Genomic DNA, 25,560 nt, shown 5'->3' on the forward strand with positions numbered 1-25,560 from the left:
AGGAGCTGCCTTGCCTGCAGCCCCTGATAGTCATTTGAAAGCCGGGTCGCAGACAAGGGGTGCCCCAAAGACCAAGGAGCCACCTTGCCTGTGGCTTGTGATTAAGGTCAAGATCAGAAAGGAGGACCACAGGCAAGTCAGCTCCTGGGCATAAGGGTGCCACCCTGCCTGTGGCCCAAGACTGAGATCAGAAAGCAGGACCACAGGCAAGGTGGCACCCCGGGACAAAGGTGCCGCCTTGCCTGCGGCCAGTGATTGTGATCCTGATCAGAAAGTAAGTCCTCAGGCAAGCTAACACCCTAGGTCCCAGGAGCCGCCTTGCGTGTGGCCCAAGATGGTGATTTGAAAGCCTCACCACAGGCAAGGTGGCATCCCGGGACCCAGGAGGTGCCTGGCCTGCAGCCATGTTCGTGATCTTGATCTTGATCTGAAAGCAGAACCACAGGTACGGCGGCACCCAGGACCCATCAGCCTTCTTGCCTGTGGCCCCTGATCATGATCATGATCAGAAAGCTGAGCTGAATGTCAGGTAGAACCCTGGGTCCCAGGAGCCGCATTGCCTGTGGCCCATGATCATGATTTGAAAGCTGGACCACAGGCAAGGTGGCACCCGGGGACAAATGGGCCGCCTTGCCTGGGCCTGTGGTCGTGATCTTGATTGGAATGTAAGGCCACAGCAAGGCAACACCCTGGGTCAAAGGAGCCTCCTTGCCTGAATCAAGTGATTGAGATGGGAAAGCTGGTCCACAGGCAAGGTGACACCGAGGGACACAGGAGCAGGCTTGCCTGTGGCCCATGATGATGATTGCAGTCGGAAAGCCGAGATGCAGGAACCCTGGGTCCCAGGAGCCGCCTTGCCTGTGACCCATGATCGTGATTTGAAAGCCTGACCACAGGCAAGGTGGCACCTCAGGAAAAAGGTGCCGCCTTGCCTGTGGCCTGTGATCGTGATCGTGATTGGAAAGTAAGGCCTCAAGCAAGGCAGCACCCTGGGTCCCAGGAGATGCCTTGCCTGAGTCCTGTGGTTGAGATAGGAAAGCCGGAGCACAGGCAAGGCGGCACCTGGGGTCCCAGGAGCTGCCTTGCCTGTGGCCCTTGATGGTTATTTGAAGCAGGACCACAGACAAGGCGGCACCCCGGGACCCAGGAGCGGCTGTGCCTGCAGGCGTGATCGAGATCATGATCGTGAATTAAAAGCGGGACCACAGGCAAGGGGGCACCCAGGGACACAAGGGAGCCCGTGATCGTGATCATGCTCAGAGGGCCGTTCTCAGGCACTGCTCCACACGGATACCCAGGAGCTGCTTTGCCTCTAGGCCATGATCATGATCGTGATCTGAAAGCCTGGCCTCAGGCATGGGTTCACCTCGGGTCCCAGGAGCCGCCTTGCCTGTGGCCCATGATTGTGATTTAGAAGCCGGGCTTCTGTCAAGGGGGCACCACAGGACCCAGGAGCCACTGTGCCTGCATCCCGTGATTGAGATTAGAATGCTTGACCACAGGCAAGGCGGAACCCAGGGACCCAGGAGCCGCCTTGCCTGTGGCCCATGATTGTGATTTAGAAGCTGGGCTTCTGGCAAGGGGGCACCACAGGACCCAGGAGCCGCTGTGCCTGCAGCCCGTGATTGAGATTAGAATGCTTGACCACAGGCAAGGCGGAATCCTGGGACCCAGGAGCTGCCTTGCCTGCAGCCCCTGATAGTGATTTGAAAGCCAGGTCGCAGACAAGGGGTGCCCCAAAGACCAAGGAGCCACCTTGCCTGTGGCTTGTGATTAAGATCGAGATCAGAAAGGAGGACCGCAGGCAAGTCAGTTCCTGGGCATAAGGGTGCCACCCTGCCTGTGGCCCATGACTGAGATCAGAAAGCATGGCACAGGCAAGGTGGCACCCCGGGACAAAGGTGCCGCCTTGCCTGCGGCCAGTGATTGTGATCCTGATTAGAAATTAAGGCCTCAGGCAAGGTAACACACTGGGTCCCAGGAGCCGCCTTGCATTCGTAGCGTGATTGAGATAGGACAGCCGGACCATGGGCAACGTAGGACCCCGGGTCCCGGAAGCCGCCTTGCCTGTGGCCCATGATGGGGATTTGAAAGCCAGACCAGAGGCAAGGTGTCATCCCGGGAACCAGGAGGTGCCTTGCCTGCATCCATGATCGTGATCTTGATCTTGATCTGAAAGAAGGACCACAGGCACGGCGGCACCCCAGGACCCATCACCATTCTTGCGTGTGGCCCCTGATAATGATCATGATCAGAAAACTGAGCTGAATGTCAGGCAGAACCCTGGGTCCCAGGAGCCGCATTGCCTGTGGCCCATAATCGTGATTTGAAAGCTGGACCCCAGGCAAGGTGGAACCCCGCGACAAATGGGCCGCCTTGCCTGGGCCTGTGGTCATGATCTTGATTGGAATGTAAGGCCGCAGCAAGACAACACCCTGGGTCAAAGGAGCCTCCTTGCCTGAATCAAGTGATTGAGATGGGAAAGCTGGACCACAGGCAAGGTGGCACCTAGGGACACAGGGGCAGGCTTGCCTGTGGCCCATGCTGATGTTTGCAGTCGGAAAGCCGGGATACAGGCACCCTGGGTCCCAGGAGCCGCCTTGCCTGTGGCCCATGATCGTGATTTGAAACCCTGACCACAGGCAAGGTGGCCCCCCAGGACAAAGGGGCCGCCTTGCCCGTGGCCTGTGATCGTGATCGTGATTGGAAAGTAAGGCCTCAGGCAAGGCAGCACCCTGGGTCCCAGGAACGCCTTGCCTGTGTCCTGTGGTTGAGATAGGAAAGCCGCACCAGCGGCACGGTGGCACCCCGGGACAAGGGGCTGCCTTCACCTCGGGCTTGTGATCGTGATCCATATTGGAAAGTAAGGCCTCAGGCTAGGCAGCACCCTGGTTCCAAAGAGCCCCATTGCCTGTGTCCTGTGGTTGAGATAGGAAAGCCGGACCACCGGCAAGGTGGCACCCGCGGTCCCAGGAGCCGCCTTGCCTGTGGCCCTTGATGGTTATTTGAAGCAGGACCACAGACAAGGTGGCACCCCGGGACCCAGGAGCTGCTGTGCCTGCAGCCGTGATCGAGATCATGATCGTGAATTAAAAGCGGGACCACAGGCAAGGGGGCACCCAGGGACACAAGGGAGCCCGTGATCGTGATCATGCTCAGAGGGCCGGTCTCAGGCACTGCGCCACACCGATACCCAGGAGCTGCTTTGCCTCTGGCCCATGATCATGATCGTCATCTGAAAGCCTAGCCTCAGGCATGGGTTCACCTCGGGTCCCAGGAGCCGCCTCGCCTGTGGCACATGATTGTGATTTAGAAGCCGGTCTTCTGTCAAGGGGGCACCCCAAGACCCAGGAGCCACTGTGCCTACATCCCGTGATTGAGATTAGAATGCTTGACCACAGGCAAGGCGGAACCCAGGGACCCAGGAGCTGCCTTGCCTGCAGCCCCTGATAGTCATTTGAAAGCCGGGTCGCAGACAAGGGGTGCCCCAAAGACCAAGGAGCCACCTTGCCTGTGGCTTGTGATTAAGGTCAAGATCAGAAAGGAGGACCGCAGGCAAGTCAGCTCCTGGGCATAAGGGTGCCACCCTGCCTGTGGCCCAAGACTGAGATCAGAAAGCAGGACCACAGGCAAGGTGGCACCCCGGGACAAAGGTGCCGCCTTGCCTGCGGCCAGTGATTGTGATCCTGATCAGAAAGTAAGTCCTCAGGAAAGCTAACACCCTAGGTCCCAGGAGCTGCCTTGCGTGTGGCCCAAGATGGTGATTTGAAAGCCTCACCACAGGCAAGGTGGCATCCTGGGACCCAGGAGGTTCCTGGCCTGCAGCCATGATCGTGATCTTGATCTTGATCTGAAAGCAGGACCACAGGTACGGCGGCACCCAGGACCCATCAGCCTTCTTGCCTGTGGCCCCTGATCATGATCATGATCAGAAAGCTGAGCTGAATGTCAGGCAGAACCCTGGGTCCCAGGAGCCGCATTGCCTGTGGCCCATGATCATGATTTGAAAGCTGGACCACAGGCAAGGTGGCACCCGGGGACAAATGGGCCGCCTTGCCTGGGCCTGTGGTCGTGATCTTGATTGGAATGTAAGGCCACAGCAAGGCAACACCCTGGGTCAAAGGAGCCTCCTTGCCTGAATCAAGTGATTGAGATGGGAAAGCTGGTCCACAGGCAAGGTGACACCGAGGGACACAGGAGCAGGCTTGCCTGTGGCCCATGATGATGATTGCAGTCGGAAAGCCGAGATGCAGGAACCCTGGGTCCCAGGAGCCGCCTTGCCTGTGACCCATGATCGTGATTTGAAAGCCTGACCACAGGCAAGGTGGCACCTCAGGAAAAAGGTGCCGCCTTGCCTGTGGCCTGTGATCGTGATCGTGATTGGAAAGTAAGGCCTCAAGCAAGGCAGCACCCTGGGTCCCAGGAGATGCCTTGCCTGAGTCCTGTGGTTGAGATAGGAAAGCCGGAGCACCGGCAAGGCGGCACCTGGGGTCCCAGGAGCTGCCTTGCCTGTGGCCCTTGATGGTTATTTGAAGCAGGACCACAGACAAGGCGGCACCCCGGGACCCAGGAGCGGCTGTGCCTGCAGCCGTGATCGAGATCATGATCGTGAATTAAAAGCGGGACCACAGGCAAGGGGGCACCCAGGGACACAAGGGAGCCCGTGATCATGATCATGCTCAGAGGGCCGGTCTCAGGCACTTCGCCACACCGATACCCAGGAGCTGCTTTGCCTCTAGGCCATGATCATGATCGTGATCTGAAAGCCTGGCCTCAGGCATGGGTTCACCCCGGGTCCCAGGAGCCGCCTTGCCTGTGGCCCATGATTGTCATTTAGAAGCTGGGCTTCTGGCAAGGGGGCACCACAGGACCCAGGAGCCGCTGTGCCTGCAGCCCGTGATTGAGATTAGAATGCTTGACCACAGGCAAGGCGGAATCCTGGGACCCAGGAGCTGCCTTGCCTGCAGCCCCTGATAATGATTTGAAAGCCAGGTCGCAGACAAGGGGTGCCCCAAAGACCAAGGAGCCACCTTGCCTGTGGCTTGTGATTAAGATCGAGATCAGAAAGGAGGACCGCAGGCAAGTCAGTTCCTGGGCATAAGGGTGCCACCCTGCCTGTGGCCCATGACTGAGATCAGAAAGCATGGCACAGGCAAGGTGGCACCCCGGGACAAAGGTGCCGCCTTGCCTGCCGCCAGTGATTGTGATCCTGATCAGAAATTAAGGCCTCAGGCAAGGTAACACACTGGGTCCCAGGAGCCGCCTTGCATTCGTAGCGTGATTGAGATAGGAAAGCCGGACCATGGGCAACGTAGGACCCCGGGTCCCGGAAGCCGCCTTGCCTGTGGCCCATGATGGGGATTTGAAAGCCGGACCAGAGGCAAGGTGTCATCCCGGGAACCAGGAGGTGCCTTGCCTGCATTCATGATCGTGATCTTGATCTTGATCTGAAAGAAGGACCACAGGCACGGCGGCACCCCAGGACCCATCAGCCTTCTTGCGTGTGGCCCCTGATCATGATCATGATCAGAAAACTGAGCTGAATGTCAGGCAGAACCCTGGGTCCCAGGAGCCGCATTGCCTGTGGCCCATGATCGTGATTTGAAAGCTGGACCCCAGGCAAGGTGGAACCCCACGACAAATGGGCCGCCTTGCCTGGGCCTGTGGTCATGATCTTGATTGGAATGTAAGGCCGCAGCAAGACAACACCCTGGGTCAAAGGAGCCTCCTTGCCTGAATCAAGTGATTGAGATGGGAAAGCTGGACCACAGGCAAGGTGGCACCTAGGGACACAGGGGCAGGCTTGCCTGTGGCCCATGCTGATGTTTGCAGTCGGAAAGCCGGGATACAGGCACCCTGGGTCCCAGGAGCTGCCTTGCCTGTGGCCCATGATCGTGATTTGAAAGCCTGACCACAGGCAAGGTGGCCCCCCAGGACAAAGGGGCCGCCTTGCCCGTGGCCTGTGATCGTGATCGTGATTGGAAAGTAAGGCCTCAGGCAAGGCAGCACCCTGGGTCCCAGGAACGCCTTGCCTGTGTCCTGTGGTTGAGATAGGAAAGCCGCACCAGCGGCACAGTGGCACCCCGGGACAAGGGGCTGCCTTCACCTCGGGCTTGTGATCGTGATCCATATTGGAAAGTAAGGCCTCAGGCTAGGCAGCACCCTGGTTCCAAAGAGCCCCATTGCCTGTGTCCTGTGGTTGAGATAGGAAAGCCGGACCACCGGCAAGGTGGCACCTGCGGTCCCAGGAGCCGCCTTGCCTGTGGCCCTTGATGGTTATTTGAAGCAGGACCACAGACAAGGTGGCACCCCGGGACCCAGGAGCTGCTGTGCCTGCAGCCGTGATTGAGATCATGATCGTGAATTAAAAGCGGGACAACAGGCAAGGGGGCACCCAGGGACACAAGGGAGCCCGTGATCGTGATCATGCTCAGAGGGCCGGTCTCAGGCACTGTGCCACACCGATACCCAGGAGCTGCTTTGCCTCTGGCCCATGATCATGATCGTCATCTGAAAGCCTAGCCTCAGGCATGGGTTCACCTCGGGTCCCAGGAGCCGCCTTGCCTGTGGCACATGATTGTGATTTAGAAGCCGGTCTTCTGTCAAGGGGGCACCCCAAGACCCAGGAGCCACTGTGCCTACATCCCGTGATTGAGATTAGAATGCTTGACCACAGGCAAGGCGGAACCCAGGGACCCAGGAGCTGCCTTGCCTGCAGCCCCTGATAGTCATTTGAAAGCCGGGTCGCAGACAAGGGGTGCCCCAAAGACCAAGGAGCCACCTTGCCTGTGGCTTGTGATTAAGGTCAAGATCAGAAAGGAGGACCACAGGCAAGTCAGCTCCTGGGCATAAGGGTGCCACCCTGCCTGTGGCCCAAGACTGAGATCAGAAAGCAGGACCACAGGCAAGGTGGCACCCCGGGACAAAGGTGCCGCCTTGCCTGCGGCCAGTGATTGTGATCCTGATCAGAAAGTAAGTCCTCAGGCAAGCTAACACCCTAGGTCCCAGGAGCCGCCTTGCGTGTGGCCCAAGATGGTGATTTGAAAGCCTCACCACAGGCAAGGTGGCATCCCGGGACCCAGGAGGTGCCTGGCCTGCAGCCATGTTCGTGATCTTGATCTTGATCTGAAAGCAGAACCACAGGTACGGCGGCACCCAGGACCCATCAGCCTTCTTGCCTGTGGCCCCTGATCATGATCATGATCAGAAAGCTGAGCTGAATGTCAGGTAGAACCCTGGGTCCCAGGAGCCGCATTGCCTGTGGCCCATGATCATGATTTGAAAGCCTGACCACAGGCAAGGTGGCACCGAGGGACACAGGAGCAGGCTTGCCTGTGGCCCATGATGATGATTGCAGTCGGAAAGCCGAGATGCAGGAACCCTGGGTCCCAGGAGCCGCCTTGCCTGTGGCCCATGATCGTGATTTGAAAGCCTGACCACAGGCAAGGTGGCACCTCAGGAAAAAGGTGCCGCCTTGCCTGTTGCCTGTGATCGTGAACGTGATTGGAAAGTAAGGCCTCAAGCAAGGCAGCACCCTGGGTCCCAGGAGATGCCTTGCCTGAGTCCTGTGGTTGAGATAGGAAAGCCGGAGCACCGGCAAGGCGGCACCTGGGGTCCCAGGTGCTGCCTTGCCTGTGGCCCTTGATGGTTATTTGAAAGCCGGACCATAGACAAGGCGGCACCCCGGGACCCAGGATTTGCCGTGCCTGCAGCTTTTTTCGAGATCATGATCGTGATTTAAAAGCAGGACCACAGGCAAGGGGGCACCCAGGGACACAAGGGAGCCCGTGATCGTGATCATGCTCAGAGGGCCGGCCTCTGGCACTGCGCCACACCCGGACCCAGGATCCGCCTTGCCTGTGGCCCATGATTGTGATTTAGAAGCCGGGCTTCAGGCAAGGGGGCCCGCCACGACCAAGGAGCTGCTGTGCCTGCAGCCAGTGATTGAGATTGGAATGCATGAGCACAAGCAAGGCAGAACCCCAGGACCCACGAAATGCCTTGCCTGCAGCTCATGATAGTGATTTGAAAGCCAGGTTGCAGACAAGGGGTGCCACCAGACCAAAGAGCAACCTTGCCTGTGGATTGTGATTAAGATCGAGATCAGAAAGGAGGACCACAGGCAAGTCAGCTCCTGGGCACGAGGGTTCCACCCTGCCTGTGTCCCGTGATTGAGATCGGAAAGCCAGACCAGCAGCAAGGTGGCAATCCGGGTCTCAGGAGCCGCCTTGCCTGTGGCCCACGATCGTGATTTGAAAGCCGGACGATAGGGTAGGTGGCACCCCGGAACAAAGGTGCCGCCTTAACTGCGGCCCATGATTGAGATAGGAAAGCCGGAAAAGAGGCAAGGTGGCACCCCCCGTCCCGAGAGCCGTCTAGCCTGTGTCCCATGATGGTGATTGGAATGACAGACCACAGGCAAGGTAGCAACCCGGCACCCTGGAGGTGCCTTGCCTTCAGCCATGATCGTGATCTTGATCATGATCTGAAAGCAGGACCACAGGCATGGCGGCACCCCAGGACCCATCAGCCAACTTGCCTGTGGCCCCTGATCATGTTCATGATCAGAAAGCTGAGCTGAAGGTCATGCAGAACCCTGGGTCCCAGGAGCCGCATTGCCTGTGGCCCATGATCATGATTTGAAAGCCAGACCACAGGCAAGGTGGCACCCCGGGACAAAGGGGCCGCCTTGCCTTGGGCTTGTGATCGTGATCTTGATTGGAAAGTAAGGCCTCAGGCAAGGCAGCACCCTGGGTCCCAGGAGCCGCATTGCCGGTGTCCTGTGGTTGAGATAGGAAAGCCGGAGCACCGGCAAGGTGGCAAAAGGGGTACTAGGAGCCGCCTTGCTTGTGGCCCTTGATGGTTATTTGAAAGCAGGACGACAGACAAGGCGGCACCCCGGGACCCAGGAGCTGCTGTGCCTGCAGCCGTGATCGAGATCATGATCGTGAATTAAAAGCGGGACCACAGGCAATGGGGCACCCAGGGACACAAGGGAGCCCGTGATCGTGATCATGCTCAGAGGGCCAGCCTCAGGCACTGCGCCACACTGATACCCAGGAGCTGCTTTGCCTCTAGGCCATGATCATGATCGTGATCTGAAAGCCTGGCCTCAGGCATGGGTTCACCCCGGGTCCCAGGAGCCGCCTTGCCTGTGGCCCATGATTGTGATTTAGAAACCGGGCTTCTGGCAAGGGGGCACCACAGGACCCAGGAGCCGCTGTGCCTGCAGCCCGTGATTGAGATTAGAATGCTTGACCACAGGCAAGGCGGAACCCCGGGACCCAGGAGCTGCCTTGCCTGCAGCCCCTGATAGTGATTTGAAAGCCAGGTCGCAGACAAGGGGTGCCCCAAAGACCATTGAGCCACCTTGCCTGTGGCTTGTGATTAAGATCGAGATCAGAAAGGAGGACCGCAGGCAAGTCAGCTCCTGGGCATAAGGGTGTCACCCTGCCTTTGGCCCATGACTGAGATCAGAGAGCAGGACCACAGGCAAGGTGGCACCCCGGGACAAAGTTGCCGCGTTGCCTGTGGCTAGTGATTGTGATCTTGATCAGAAAGTAAGGCCTCAGGCAAGGTAACACCCTGTGTCCCAGGAGCCGCCTTGCATTCGTCCCGTGATTGAGATAGGAAAGCCGGACCACAGGCACGGTGGCACACTGGGACCCAGAAGACGCCTTGGCTGAGGACTGAGATCATGATTTGAAAGCCAGGTAACAGGCAAGGTGGCACCTCGAGACCTACAAGTCGCCTTCCCTGAAGCCATGATCATGAACTTGATCTTGATCTGAAAACAGGACCACTGGCACCGCAGCCCCCCCGGACTCATCAGCTATCTAGCCTGTGGCCCCTGATCATGATCATGATCAGTATGCTGACCCGAAGGTCAGGCAGAACCCTGGGTCCCAGGAAACTCCTTGCCTCTTGCCCATGATCATGATTTGAAAGCCGGACCACAGGCAAGGTGGCACCAGGGGAATAAGGTGTCGCCTTGCCTGTGGCCAGTGATTGTGATCGTTATCAGAAAGTAAGGCCTCAGGCAAGGCAACACACTGGGTCCCAGGAGCCCCCTTACATTCCTCCCGTGATTGAGATTGGAAAGCCAGACCACAGGCAAGGTGGCACCATGGTTCCCGAGAGCCGCCTAGCCTGTGGCCCATGATGGTGATTTGAAAGCCGGACCACAGGCAAAGTGGCAACACAGGACACAGGAGTTGCCTTGCCTGCAGCCATGATCGTGATAGTTATTGGAAATTAAGGCCGCAGGCAAGGCAGCACCCTCTGTCCCAGGAGCCGCCTTGCCTGTGTCCTGTGATTGAGATCAGAGAGCCGGACCATAGCCAAGGTGGCACACTGGGACCCAGCAGACGCCTTGGCTGAGGACTGAGATCATGATTTGAATGCCAGGTAGCAGGCAAGGTGGCACCTTGAGACCTACAAGCTGCCCTGCCTGCAGCCATGATCGTGATCTTTATCTTGATCTAAAATCAGGACCACCGGCAAGGCGGCCCCCCTGGACCCATCAGTTATCTAGCCGGTGGCTGGTGATCATGATCATGATCAGAATGCTGACCCGAAGGTCAGGCAGAATCCTGGGTTCCAGGAGCCTCCTTGCCTGTTGCCCCTGATGGTGATTTGAAAGCCGGACCACAGGCAAGGTGGCACCCCCGGACCCAGGAGCTGGTGCGCCTGCAGCAGTGATCCAGTTCATGATCGTGATTTAAAAGCAGGACCACAGGCAAGGGGGCACCCCGGGACACAAGGGAGCCCGTGATCGTGATCATGCTCAGAGGGCCGGCCTCAGGCACTGCGCCTCACCGAGACCTAGGAGCCGCCTTGCCTCTAGCCCATTATCATGATCTTGATATAAAAGTCTGGCCTCAGGCTTGGGGGCACCCCAGTTCCCAGGAGCCGCCTTGCCTGTGGCCCATGATTGTGATTTAGAAGCCAGGCTTCAGGCAAGGGGGCACCCCAGGACCTAGGAGCCGCTGTGCCTGTGGCCCGTGATAGAGATTGGAATGCACGACCACAGGCAAGGCGCAACCCCTGGACCCAGGGTCTGTCTTGTCTGTGTCCCCTAATCATGATTGTGATCGTGATCGTGATTGGAATGTACTGCCACAGGCAAGGCAGCACCCTGGCTCCCAGGAGCTGCCTTGCTTGTGTCCCTCGATTGAGATCGGAAAGCTGGACCACAGGCAATGTGGCACCCCAGGACAAAGGTGCTGCCTTGCCTGTGGCCCGTGATTGAGATTGGAAAGCAGGACCACAGGCAAGGTGGCACCCTGGGACCCAGGAGCTGCCTTGCCTGCAACTGTGATCTTGATTATGATCGTCATCCTGATTGTGATCTGAAAGCAGAACCACAGTTAAGGCGGGACCCCAGGACCCATCAGCCATCTTGCATGTTGCCTGTGATTATGATCATGATTGGATAGCTGGGCTGCAAGCTAGGCAGCAACCCAGGACCCAGAAGCCACCTTGCCTGAGGCCTGTGTTCGTGATCGTGATCGCGATGTGCAAGCATGGCTGCAGGCAAGGCAGCACCCCGGGACCTAGGAACTGCCTTACCTGCAGCTGTGATCATGATCGTGTACTTGATCTGAAAGCAGGACCACAGGCAAGGTGGAACCCCTGGACCCAGGGTCTGCCTTGCCTGTGTCCCCTAATCGTGATTGTGATTGTGATCGTGATCGTGATTGGAAAGTAATGCCACAGGCAAGGCAGCACCCTGGGCCCCAGGAGCTGCCTTGCCTGGGTCCCATGATTGAGATCAGAAAGCTGGACCGGAGGCAAGGTGGCACCCCTGATCCCAGGAGCCTCCTTGCCTGTGGCCCATGATTGTGATTTGAAAGCTGGACCACAGGCAAGGTGGCACCCCGGGACAAAGTTGCTGCCTTGCCTGGGTCCTGTGATTGAGATAGGAAAGCCAGACCACAGGCAAGGCGGCAACACGGGACACAGGAGCAGGCTTGCCTGTGGCCCATGATGATGATTGTAATCGGAAAGCCGGGATGCAGTCCCCCTGGGTACCAGGAGGCACCTTGCCTGTAGCCCATGATCGTGATTTGAAAGCCTGACCACAGACAAGGCAGCACCCCAGGTCCCAGGAGGTGCCTGGCCTGCAGCCATGATGGTGATCTTGATCTTGATCTGAAAGCAGGACCACAGGCACGGCGGCACCCCAGGACCCATCATCCTTCTTGCCTGTGGCCCCTGATCATGATCATGATCAGAAAGCTGAGCTGAATGTCAGGCAGAACCCTGGGTCCCAGGAGCCGCCTTGCCTGTGGCCCATGATCGTGATTTGAAAGCCGGACCACAGACAAGGCAGCACCCCAGGTTCCAGGAGGTGCCTTGCCTGCAGCCGTGATCAAGATTGTGATTGTGATTTAAAAGCAGGACCCCAGGCAAGTGGGCAACCAGGGACCCGAGGGGGCCCGTGATCATGATCATGCTCAGAAGGCTGGCCTCAGGCACAGCGGCAAACCAGGACCCAGGAGCCGCCTTGCCTCTGGCCCATTATCATGATCATGATCTGAAAGCCAGGCCTCAGGCATGGGTGCACCCGGGTCCCAGGAGCCGCCTTATCTGAGGACTGAGATGTTGATTTGAAAGCCAGGCTGCAGGCAAGGCGGCACCTAGAGGCCTATAAGCTGCCTTGCCTGTAGCCATGATCGTGATCTTGATCTTGATCTGAAACAAGACCACAGGCAAGGCGGCACCCCGGGACTTAGGAACTTCCTTGCCTGTAGCCGTGATCATTATAGTGATCTTGATCTGAAAGTGGGACCACAGGCAAGGCGGCACCCCAGGACCCATCAGCCATCTTTCCTGTGGCCCGTGATTATAATCATGATCAGAAAGCAGAGCCGGAGGCCAGGTAGGACCATGGTTCCCAGGAGCCACCTTGCCTGTGGCCCATGATCATGATTTGAAAGTGGGACCACAGGCAAGGCGGCAACCTGGGACACAGGAGGTGCCTTGCCTGCAGCCATGATCGTGACAGTAATTGGAAATTAAGGCCACAGGAAAGGCAGCACCCTGTGTCTCAGGAGACACCTTGCCTGGGTCCTGGGATTGAGATCAAAAACCCGGACCACAGCCAAGGTGGCACAATGGGACTCAGGAGCCACCTTGCCTGAGGACTGAGATCTTGATTTGAAAGCCAGGCCACAGGCAAGGCGGCATCCCGTGACACAGGAACAGGCTTGCCTGTGGCCCATGATGATGAGTGAAATCAGAAAGCTGGTATGCAGGCATCCTGGGTACCAGGAGCCGCCTTGCCTTTGGCCCATGATGGTGATTTGAAAGCAAGACCACAGGCAAGGCAACAACCCGGGACCCAGGAGGTGCCTTGCCTGCAGCCATGATCGTGATAGTAATTGGAAATTAAGGCCCCAGGTAAGGCAGCACCTTGTGTCCCAGCTGCCGCCTTGCCTGTGTCCTGTGATTGAGATCAGAAAGCCGGACCACAGCCAAGTTTGCACACTGGGATCCAGGAGCCGTCTTGCCTGAGGACTGAGATCTTGTTTTGAAAGCCATGCCACAGGCAAGGCGGGACCTGGAGACCTACAAGCTGTCTTGCCTGCAGCCATGATCTTGATCTTGATCTTGATCTGAAAACAGGACCACAGGCAAGGCGGCACCCCAGGACCCATCAGCCATCTTGCCTGTGGCCGGTGATCAAGATCATGATCAGAAAGCTGAGCCGAAGGCCAGGCAGAACCCTGCATCCCAGGAGCCGCCTTGCCTTCATCAGGTGATTGAGATTAGAAAGCCGGACCACAGGTAAGGTGGCATCCTGGGTCCCTGGAGCCGCCTTGCCTGTGGCCCATGATCATGATTTGAAAGCCAGACCACAGGCAAGGTGGCACCCCCGGAAAAGGGGCCGCCTTACCTGCAGCCAGTGATTGTGATCCTGATCAGAAAGTAAGGCCGCAGGCAAGGCAATACCCTGTGTCCCAGGAGGCACCTTGCCTGCTTCCCATGATTGAGATCAGAAAGCAGGACCACAGACAAGGTGGCACCCGGCGTTCCTTGAGCCGCGTTGCCTGTGGCCCATGTTTGTGATTTGAAAGCCAGACCACAGGCAAGGCAGCACCCCGGGACCCAGGAGGTGCATTGCCTGCAGCTTGATCGTGATGGTGTTCGTGATAGTAATTGGAAATTAAGGCCACAGGAAAGGCAGCACCCTGTGTCCCAGTTGCCACCTTGCCTGTGTCAAGTGATTGATATAAGAAAGCCGGACCACAGCCAAGGTAGAAACACTGCGACCCAGGAGCCGCCTTGCCTGAAGACTGTGATCATGATTTTTTTTTTAAAATATATTTTATTGATTTTTTACAGAGAGGAAGGGAGAGAGATAGTTAGAAACATCGATGAGAGAGAAACATCGATCAGCTGCCTCCTGCACATCTCCTACTGGGGATGTGCCCGCAACCCAGGTACATGCCCTTGACCGGAATAGAACCTGGGACCTTTCAGTCCGCAGGCCGACGCTCTATCCACTGAGCCAAACCGGTTTTGGCATGTGATCATGATTTGAAAGCCAGGCTGCAGGCAAGGCGGCACCTCGAGACATACAAACTGCCTTGCCTGCAACCATGATCTTGATCTTGATCTTGATCTGAAAGCAGGCCACAGGCAAGGCGGCACCCCAGGACCCATCAGCCATCTTGCCTGTGTCCCGTGATTATGATCATGATCAGAAAGCTGAGTCAAAGGCTGGCAGCACCCTGAGTCCCAGGAACCGCCATGCCTGTGGGCCTTGATTGTGATTTGAAAGCCGGACCACATGCAAGGTGGCACCCCCGGACACAAGAGCAGGCTTGCCTGTGGCCCATGATGATGATTGTAATCGGAAAGCCGGGATGCAGGCCCCCTGGGTACCAGGAGGCACCTTGCCTGTGGCCCATGATCATGATTTGAAAGCCGAACAACAGACAAGGCGGCACAATGAGACCCAGGAGCTGCCTTGCCTGCAGCCGTGATTGATATAGTGATCGTGATTTAAAAGCAGGACCACAGGCAAGGGGCACCCAGGGACACAAGGGAGCACGTGATCGTGATCATGCTCAGAGGGCTGGCCTCAGGCACGGCGCCACAGCCGGACCCAGGAGCCGCCTTGCCTCTGCCCCATTATCATGATCGTGATGTGAAAGCCAGGCCTCAGGCATGCGGGCACCCGGGGTCCCAGGAGCTGCCTTGCCTGTGTCCCATGATTGTGATTTAGAAGGCAGGATTCAGGCAAGGAGGCACCCCAGGACCTAGGAGCCGCTGTGCCTGCGACCTGTGATTGAGATTGGAATGCCGGATCACAGGCAAGGCATAACTCCGGGACCCATGAGCTGCCTTGCCTGCAGCTCGTGATAGTGATTTGAAAGCCAGGTCGCAGACAAGGGGTGCCCTGCAGACCAAGGAACCACCTTGCCTGTGGCTTGTGATTAAGATCGAGATCAGAAAGGTGGACCACAGGCAAGGCAGCCCCTGGGCACAAAGGTGCCGCCCTGTCTGTGGCCCGTGATTGAGATCGGAAAGCAAGACCACAGGCAAGGTGGCACCCCGGGACCCAGTAGCTGCCTTGCCTGCAGCTGTGATCATGATTGTGATCGTGATCCTGATTGTTGTCTGAAAGCAGAAGCACAGGCAAGGTGGCACCCCAGCACCCATCAGCCATCTTCCTGTGGTCTGTGATTATGATCATTATTGGAAAGCTGGGCCGCAAGCTAGGCACCATCCCAGGACCCAGAAGCTATCTTGCCTGAAGCCTGTGATCGTGATTGTGATCTTGATCATGATCCTGATCGTGATCGTGATCCGAAAGCATGGCCGCAGGCAAGGCAGCACCCTTGGACCCAGGAACTACCTATCCTGCAGCCGTGATCCTGACCTTTACTGAGATTGTGAGCTGAAAGCAGCACTGCTTGCTAGGTGGCACCCCAGGACCCATCAGCCACCTTGACTGTGGCCCTTGTTCGTGATCACGATTGGAAAACTTGGCCGCAGGCAAGGCGGCACCTCAGCACCCAGGAGCCACCTTGCCTGCAGCTTGTGATCGAGAACGTGATCGTGATCAGAAAGCTGGGCCCCTGGTAAGGTAGCACCCTGGGACCCAGGTACCTCCTTGCCTCGGCCCGGGATTGAGATTGGAAAGCCAGGCCACAAGAAGGGAAGCACCCTGGGACACAGGAGCCGCCTTGCCTGTGGTCATGATAGTTACCGTGATCTGTAAGCCAGGCCTCAGGAAAGGCGGCGCCCCCTGACCCAGAAGCTGCCTTTCCTGTGGCCCACGAGCATGATTGTGATCGTGATCGTGATCGTTATCAGAAAGCCGGGTCATGGGAAAGGCGGAACCGCGGGACCAAGGTTCATAAAAATGTTATGAGAAAATATTGAAAATGTGTACTCTTACTGGTTATTTTATTAATAAAGACTGAGTATTAATTGTGTTTGTGTAATCATGTTATTGCCATTGTTACAAAGAAAAAATTGTTACCTTTCAGATTAAGATCCTAGAATTCCAAGATATGCTTCAAAGAATGTGGGGGAGAGGGGAGTGTGTAGGCAAATAGGCATGTATGATTCAAGAGGGCCTGAATTAATAATTGTTAAAACTAAATGATAAGAACATAAAAGTTCATTATTCTATTTTCTCTATTTTTGTATACATTTTAAATTTCAATATCAAAAAGTTATTTTTAAAAGTGGGGGTGGGTTGACAGTCTTGGGGGGATAACAAGCAGCCAAAGTCCTTAAACACAGAGATTTGAAGTCACGTGGAATCTGTGCATGCCTACAACCGTACCGTTCCACTCATTGGTGTTTAGAAAATTCAAATTCTGAGAGGCTGAATGACACGCTGAAAGGTTTTTGAATTCTCAGGCTATTGCCTTCTTAATATCTTAAAATTATCAATGCCTATAAGAAAGACACAAGTTACATTTAATGAGGCAATGGGAAGATAAACTGGCTGCCATGACTATAGATATCTGTTCTTATGTTTTGTCGTTTTTATGAAATATCTAAGGTGCATGCAGTAAACAGATTTATAGAAATATCTCACACAAACAACTATGTGTGTAGTCCATAGTGGAAAATTGGAAGTGACATAAATATGCATTAGTGGAAGAATGGTAATGCACTCAATGTGCAAACGTAAAACTGAATAAACTAGATATAAATGTGGGAAGTTTCCAAAACATAATGTTGAACAGAAAAAAAAGCAAGTATAAAAGATCAGCCAGGTGCTGGCCGATGTGGTTCCGTGGTTAGAATGTGGGCCTGCACGCCAAAGGGTTCAAGGACACATACCTGGGTTACAGCTTCAATCCCAGGTCCATGTTGAGTCATGAGCAGAGGTAACCAAAAGGTGTATCTCTCTTCTCACATCAGTGTTTCTCTCTCCCTCTCTTCCCTCCCTGCCTTCCTTTCCACCCTCTCTAAAAATCAGTGGGAAAAATATTCTTGGGTAAGGATTAACAACAAAAGAAGAAAGTCAGTAGGATAGATGACAAAGACATGAACAAAAAAACTGGACTTGAAATACTAGGGAGTAAGAACAATGAGTGCAAATAGGAATAATGCATATGGTGTTCAAGGGCACCTGTGATCTTTTTTTTCTACAGATGAGTGGTAGGTGTGTGTATGTTGGTTAGATTAGCTATACTTTTTTATAGCTCTGAAATCTATCTATATCTACACTAATAAAAGAGAAACGTGGTACTTAGCATATGACTGCTATCCTTCCCATTGGCTAATCAGCATATCCTTATGCAAATTAACTGTCAGCCAAGATGGCGGCCAGCAGCCATGCACTGAAGCAAACAGGGAGGCTTGCTTGCTCCAGTGACAGCGGACTCCAACGTTCCCCCGCCTGACTTGCCGGCCTCTCAGCTGCAACTCTAAGCAACTATGTTGCAAATATAGAAGCCAAATATAACCCCAGAAACCGGCTTTCAGTCAGCCAGGCTTCAGCCAGCCTGACTGCAACATTGTATCAAAGTTTTCAGCAGAGGAGGCCTCAGAGCTAAAGCTGGCCCAGAATAGAAAAAAAGAAAAAGAAAAAAAGGAGCGGTTGGGAGCTTCAGTAACCAGCCAGCTGGAAAACGGCCCTCAGCCCCACACCCAGACTGGCCAGGCACCCCAGTGGGGACCCCCACCCTGATCCAGGACACCCTTCAGGACAAACCAGCCAGCCCTCACCCGTGCACCATGCCTCTATTCTATATAGTAAAAGGGTAATATGACTCCCAGCACCAGGATCAGCGGAGCCGTGAGGCTCCCAGCACCGGGATCAGCTTGACAGGGAGCAGCACCCCAACCCCCTGATCGGCACTGCTCTGTGGATGATAGGGGGTGCTCCCCAATCCTTTGATCACCCAGTGGCTCTGTGTTTGACAGGGTGCAGCGCCCCAAGCCCACCCCCCGCCACAGGCCCTGCTCTGTGTGTGACAGGGTGCGGCGCCACAACTACCCCCTCATGGGCCCTGAACTGTGTGTGACTGGGTAGAGCCATACCCTCCCCATTGCCCCTGCCCTGAGTGTGACAGGATGCAGCATCCTAAACCAATCATCTGCCCTGCTCTGTGTTTGACAGGGGGGTGCCCCAACTCCCCTATCAGCCCTACTCTGTGAGTGACAGGGGGGAGTTCCTCAACCCCCTGATCGGACTTGCTCTGTGTGTGACAGGGGGGAGCTCCTCAACCCCCTGATCGGCCCTGCTCTGAGCATTACAGGGGGGAGCTCCTTAACCCCCTGATGAGCTCTGCTCTGTGCATGCCAGGGGTGCTCCCCAACCCCTGATTGACCCTGCTCAGTTTGTGACAGGGGGCAGCACCCCAACTCCCTTATTGGCCCTGCACTGTGACTGACAGGGTGCAGCGCCCCAACCCCCTGATCCACCCTGCTCTGTGCATAACAGGGGGTGGTGCTGCAACCTCCCCATTGACCCTGCCTTGAGTTTGACAGGGTGCAGTGCCCCAACCCCCCAATTGGCCCTACCCTGAGTGTGACTGACGTTGGCATCCCAACCTCCCTATCCATCCTGCTCTGTGCATGACAGGGGGCGGTTCCCCAACTCCCCATTCGGCCCTGTTCTGAGCCTGACCAGGGGCTGCACCTAGGGATTGGGCTTGCCCTCTGCCACCCGGGAGCAGGCCTACGCCAGCAGGTCGTTATGTCCCGAGGGGTCACAGACTGTGAGAGAGCACAGGCCGGGCTGGGGGGGATCCCCCCCTCCCCTCTGAGTGCACAAACTTTTGTGCACCCAGCCTCTAGTATATATATAAAACCCTAATATGCAAATAGACCAAATGGCTGAACAACCGAACAACTGAACAGCCGGTCACTATGACGTGTGCTGACTACCAAGGGACATGCGCAGAACATGGCGGTGTCGCCAACAGGCGATAGAGTGTGGAACATGGTGGGCATTGGCCACAGAGGGATTGTGGAGCAGGTGAGCGGGGGCACAAGACCAAGGCAGAGCACTGGTTGCTGTCATCAGGGCGGGCCTCTGATGGTTACAGAAAATTCTTTGCTCCCATGTGCCACTGTCCCGCCCAGCACTTGCCAGCGCTTGCCCTGATCACTCGGTGCCGTCAGTGGGTGTGTATGGTGGCTACTGGCCAGGATAGCCCCTCAGGGCTTCTCTACCTCCCCCTGCTCCTGAGGGGCGATCAGGGCCAGCAGCCGCCTCTCACACCCACTGCCAGCAACGGCCCCACTCCTACCCACTGCTGGCACCAGAGCCACCACTCACACCCACTGCTGGCACTAGCCCTGCTCGCACCCACAGCCAGCGCCAGAGCCACCACTCCCACCTGCTGCCAGTGCCCGGCGCCAGTCCCAATGGCTCCATGCTGTCAGCACATGGGAGCAGTAGCAGCAGGAGCTAGGCTGCTGGCAGACAGGGGAATGGGGTCTATGGCAGGAGGGGCCATGTAGGGGAGCAGAGGATGGGCTGAGACCCGACTCTGTGCCCACTACAGCCTTGTGGCTTACAGTTCCTTTCAAGGTACAAAAATGCATACACTGAGCTCCTAGTTTTGATACGACAAAGTAAAAATTGAACAACGTTCCTATTAGCCAGCTCCAGTGACAGGCCTGGGGGTGGCAGAAAGGTCCTACAGCCAGCCAGATTGTCACACATTCATTCACTCATCAGATAGACTTTATCCTATTTGTTAGTGTTAGCGATATTTTAAAAATTGAAAGGCTGTTTTCTGGGAGGCAAAACTCAATTTTCAGAATAACATCACTTCTCTGGACTTTGTTGTTTTAAGTGCTGAAAAAAATAATAAAGGATTTGTGAGAGGATTCATCTACTTACCTAGATTTTAAGACCTGAAGAGGAAATATTAACAGAATACATTCAGAATCTCAGATGAGAGGTATTAAAGAAAAATGCCTAAGGAATGGATGTTTAGACAATATCTATTTACATAAGACACCAAATTTTTATAGGATTTGGAAAATAAAAAGGAGACTTAGAATCTCAGTTGGTATCTAATTAGAACCAGGTTAAGAGATCTGGGTTTTTCCTCTCAACCCCGGTTCTAAGATGACAAGTTTCTGATGAGTGTCCTAGAAAACAACAGCTCCGAAAAATGATGAAAAGACAATGTAACATCGCCATCTCCTGAGCCCTTGATAACTTTACACAGAAACTTGGGACCTGTCCCAAGGTATAGAAAACATAGGTTGAAGTGAAGGATCTATAATAATAAAAGTGTAATATGCTAATGAGACTGGACGTCCTTCTGGATGAACTTCCAGATGAAGCCAGGACTTCGAGGGAAGACCGGGTCCCAGGTGCCAGAGGGAAGCCGGGGCTGGCAGCAGGGGAAGGAAGGCCTACTCTTGCACGAATTTCGTGCATTGGGCCTCTAGTAAATATATAAATGTACAATGCCTCAGGAAAGCTTTACAGTTGACATATTTATTTTATCCTTTAATACTAATGAAAGTAGTAAAGTAGAACATGTAACAGCAATGCTACAGAAGTATTTCAAATGATGAGGTTTGGTTTTGCTGTTTACAAATTACTGTACTATATTATTATTTACAAAAAGACAGTCTTAAGATGTCTTTTACTTCAGAATCATGGTGCATAAAGTGGGATATAGGGTGCCAGAGAGGGGTGTACTGGAAAAGGCTTAACAATCAGCCTTCTGAGGCATCAATAACATTGCTATACTGTTGTTATCATTTAACTGTTTTAAAAGTTCTTGTTCTGCCCTGGCTGGGGTTTCTCAGTGGTTAGAGCATCAGCGTTCACGCCAAAGGGTTTCAGGTTTGATTCCCACTTAAAGGCATGTACCTTAGTTGTGAGTTCTGTCCCCGACCCTGTTGGGGCACTTGCAAGAGGCAAGAAATCAATGTGTCTCTCTCACATTGATGTCTCTCTCTCTCTCTTACATTGATGCCTCCCTCCCCCCTATCTCTCCCTCTCCCTCTCTGTCTCTTTCTCTATCACATTGATGTCTCTCTCTCTCTCTCACATTGATGCCGCCCTCTCCCCCCTCTCCTTCTCCCTCTCTCTCTCTCTTTCTCTCTCACATTGATATCTCTCTCTCTCACATTGATGTCTCTCTCTCTCTCTCACATTGATGCCTCCCTCTCCCCTCTCCCTCTCCCTCTCTCTCTCTCTTTCTCTCTCACATTGATGTCTCTCTCTCTCTCTCACATTGATGTCTCCCTCCCCCCTCTCCCTCTCCCTCTCTCTCTCTCTTTCTCTCTCACATTGATGTCTCTCTCTCTCTCTTCCATCCCCCCACAACTCTCAATAAAAAAAAAATCAATGGAAAAATTTCCTCAGGTGAGGATTAACAAAAAATAAATTAAAAGTTCTTGTTCTGCTAATGGACTAAACACACTGACAGCTATCATTTCATGTTTTGTATTTGCACAAGAAAATTAGAAATTTTTAAATGAAAAACATTAATTTGAAATGGTCATTTGATCTTAATGTAAAGTCATGCTTCATGGAGTGACATGTAAACTCACCTTTTGTGGCTACTTACAGCCCTTCTAAAATCCCTACCACTTTAATATATATGCAGACATTTCTTCAATCCATTTGTTCTGTGATCAGTGATATCACCCTGTGATGGATAGTTGATGTCAGTCCATAGATATTTTGTGAAAATAATTCATTTATCATCACCTTCCTTGAGAAACAGAAATAGTACCTAATTGTTTTAATTAAATATGCATTTCCAATTTTTTTTAGCTCATTGCTCTTAAGGAAATTTATTGTGAAATTTAAAAAGCATTACCAAATAATGGCATGATTAATGAACTGTTGTAGATTTACACCCTACAATAGATAACAAAACTACTCGATTCACTCTTTAACAGGACAGCCCAGCTTTTATTTTCTGTACATATTTCAAATACTCCTACGTATAGTTTCTCAACTTCACTGCTGATCACACTAGCTGGCAGTTTATGGGCTTCACGCTTCTCATAGGACAATGGGTAGGGGCCACGGCACAATTGGCTGGTATTATACCACATGGTCAGAAGGGGCCACTTGGACACCCATCAGAAGTTTTTGTCAGGAACTTCTTTTACTACAATTCAAGACAAAGAAGAACGTTTATTTTTAAAGCACTCTGCATGGTGTCCATCAAAGAAAAACTTTAGTTATGTGGCATCATGAGAGAGTTGGTGAAAGGAAAGTGTGTTATCTCTGGTTGCCTTTAAGATTTAACAATGTGTTAAAGTATGAACTCTCATATTTATACATCCCACGCTACTAGGCAAATCCTGGCAGAAGCTGGAAGAAGAAAGTGCACTAAAACTTTCCTGTCTTATTTGAATGCAACTATTAAACAAAATTTTGTTTCAAAATGAAAAAGCCTAGGACAAATGCTAACCTAAAAAGCATTTTGAGAAAATGTGCACAAGCCAAAACTGTGCAGGGAAAACCAGGACATGGTCGCCTAGTCATAGGGAATGTCCATGTTTCACTTTAGAAGATACTGGCAGTTTCCCAAAGTGGTTGTTGGAATTTACATCCCCACCAATAGCATCTGAGAGCTAGAATTACTCCACTTCCTCACCAACATTTGACACCATTTTTAATTTAATTTTTGACCATTTTGACATATATACAATGCCACCAAATTGTGTTTCTAATATTACTTTACCTGCTTAATAATAAGATGAACACATGTTTATTGACCATTGGATATACTCTTTTCGTGAGGTGCCTGCCTTCTCAAGCCCATTTGCCAGAAGGTTGTGTATGTATGTGCATTTTTCTTACTGATTTGTAGTAATTATTAGTATACTAGAGGCCTGGTGCACAGATTTGTGCACAGGTGGGGTCCCTCCACATGGCCTATGGATATGGGGCCGAAACTGGCTCTCTGACATCCCCTGAGAGGTCCCAGATTGTGAGAGGGCAGGTCTCAGGTGACATACCCCAGAATTGGGCTCCATCTGCTCTGGTTCTAGGTGTGTCACCTGAGAACCGCAGCTGCCAAGTCATTGCAGCTTGGCAGCTCCTATGTTGAGCATCTGCCCCCTGGTGGTCATTGTGCATCATAGCTACCGGTTGGACGGTCGAATGGTCGGAGCTCACTTAGGCTTATCTATATATATAAAGAGCCAGGATCCGTAACATCCGCAATGACCAAGGCTCCACTGAACACCGAACACTGGAAGTCAGTTCTGGGTAGCCGTGGCTACCCAACACTGACTGCAGCCAGTACCAGGGCAGTGACTCAGCACTGACTGCCTAGGGGGCTGCAGATCAGGCCTGGAGAGAGGCCCAAAGACAGAGGCAAGGTCTGATCTGCAGCCTCAGTGGCAGCTGTTGATCAGCCATTGCCTCTCTCTTTCTCTCCTGGCTTCACCAGCAGCCATGCCTCTGTTTCTCTCTGGGCCTCCACAAGAGTGGGGGAGGGGGTGCTGATCAGCTCTGCCTCTTTGATCAGGCCCAGAGATAGGCCCAGAGACGCTGACTGGCAGAGAACCGACCAATCAGAACCAAATCTGGGTGAAGTGCCAGGAACCAATGGCTGCCTAGGTGGTGGAGCTTTTGACAGTCACTGGCACAGAAACAAGCCAATCAGAACCTAATCTGGGTGAACTGCAAAGGGAGAACCTAAGGTAGGGGCTGAGGAGGGGTTTTAAAGGCAATAGCTGTTTGGTGTAAAGTGTAAGAAAGCAGTTCAATTTTTTAATGACCGCTTTGGCAGTATAGTACATATGGCTGGCTATCAGTCCAGATATAGGGACTATGTGTGTTTGTTTGCCAAGAGCATCTCCTCCTGCTGAAAAAGCCCCCCCGCATTTAAACAATCCTATCCTATATAATCTATCTATATTAATAAAAGGGTAATATGCTAATTAGATCAGGTCCACCAGCCATCTTCCAGACGTTTGACTTCCTTCCAGTCAAAGCCATGGTGGTGGGGGCCAAGGCAGAGTCAGTTGGAGGCGAGATCAGGCTGGCAGGGGAGTGTAGTTAGGGGCAATGAGGCAGGCAGAGGCAGGTGGAGGCGAGATCAGGCTGGCAGGGGAGGGCAGTTAGGGGTGATCAGGCAGGCAGGCAGGTGAGCAGCTAGGAGCCAGCAGTCCCAGATTGCAAGAGGGATGCCTGGCTGCTGGACATTCCCCAAGGGGTCCCTGATTAGAAAGGGTGCAGGCTTGGCTGAGGGGAACCCCCTCCCTATGTGAATTTTGTGCACCAGGCCATATATATATTTGAACTACTAGTTATATGTGTTGTAAACATTGTATATGACTCTATGGTTGCCTTTTGGGCACCTAAATGGTTTATTTTGGTGAACAAAAGTTCTTAATTTTATGTCGTCCAATTTTCTGTTTAAGAAATCATTCATTATTTGAAGATCAGGAAGATATTATCCTATGTCATTGTCCTAAAGTTGAGTTTTTAACCTGTCATAGTTAGGTATACAATACTACTCAATTGAACTTGGAATATGTAGTAAGGAAGAGGGATACTTTATTTTTTCCATATTGGTATCCATTTGATCAAGCATCATTTTTTCAGAAGATTGTCCTTTTCCTTCTGAGTTTCAGTAGAAATCCTGCCATAAATTGTGTAGTTATGAAACTGTATGTTTGGGCTATTTCTGGATTCTCTCTCTCTATCCTATTCCAACAATCTGCTTGACTTTCCCCATGCGAGTACTATCCCATGTCTTAGAACTCTAACTTTACAGTAAATTGGTTTCTGGTGGTAAAAGTGTTCATCATGTACTGCTTTTTAAAGACTGGCTTGGTTACTCTAGCTTCTTTACATTTCCATATAAATTTTAGACTCAGTTTGTCAGTTTTCACTAGAAACTAACACAGTCTGCTCGAATTTTAATTGTGTTGCCTTGCATCTATGGGTCAATTTGGGATGAATTGACAATAATATTGAGTCTTCTAGCCATGAATGTGGCATATTCTTTCATTTCTCTCAGCAAAGCTTAGTAATTTTCAGTGCAGACATTACACCCATCTTTTAGATATATTACTATATATTTTACATTTTTCATGTTATTATAAATTCCATTTTAATTTCATCTTCTTTTT

This window comes from Myotis yumanensis, unplaced genomic scaffold (assembly GCF_028538775.1).
Source record: "Myotis yumanensis isolate MYYU_CA2020_CCGP unplaced genomic scaffold, mMyoYum1.0.hap1 SCAF_1, whole genome shotgun sequence".
In the NCBI taxonomy this organism is placed as follows: domain Eukaryota; kingdom Metazoa; phylum Chordata; class Mammalia; order Chiroptera; family Vespertilionidae; genus Myotis; species Myotis yumanensis.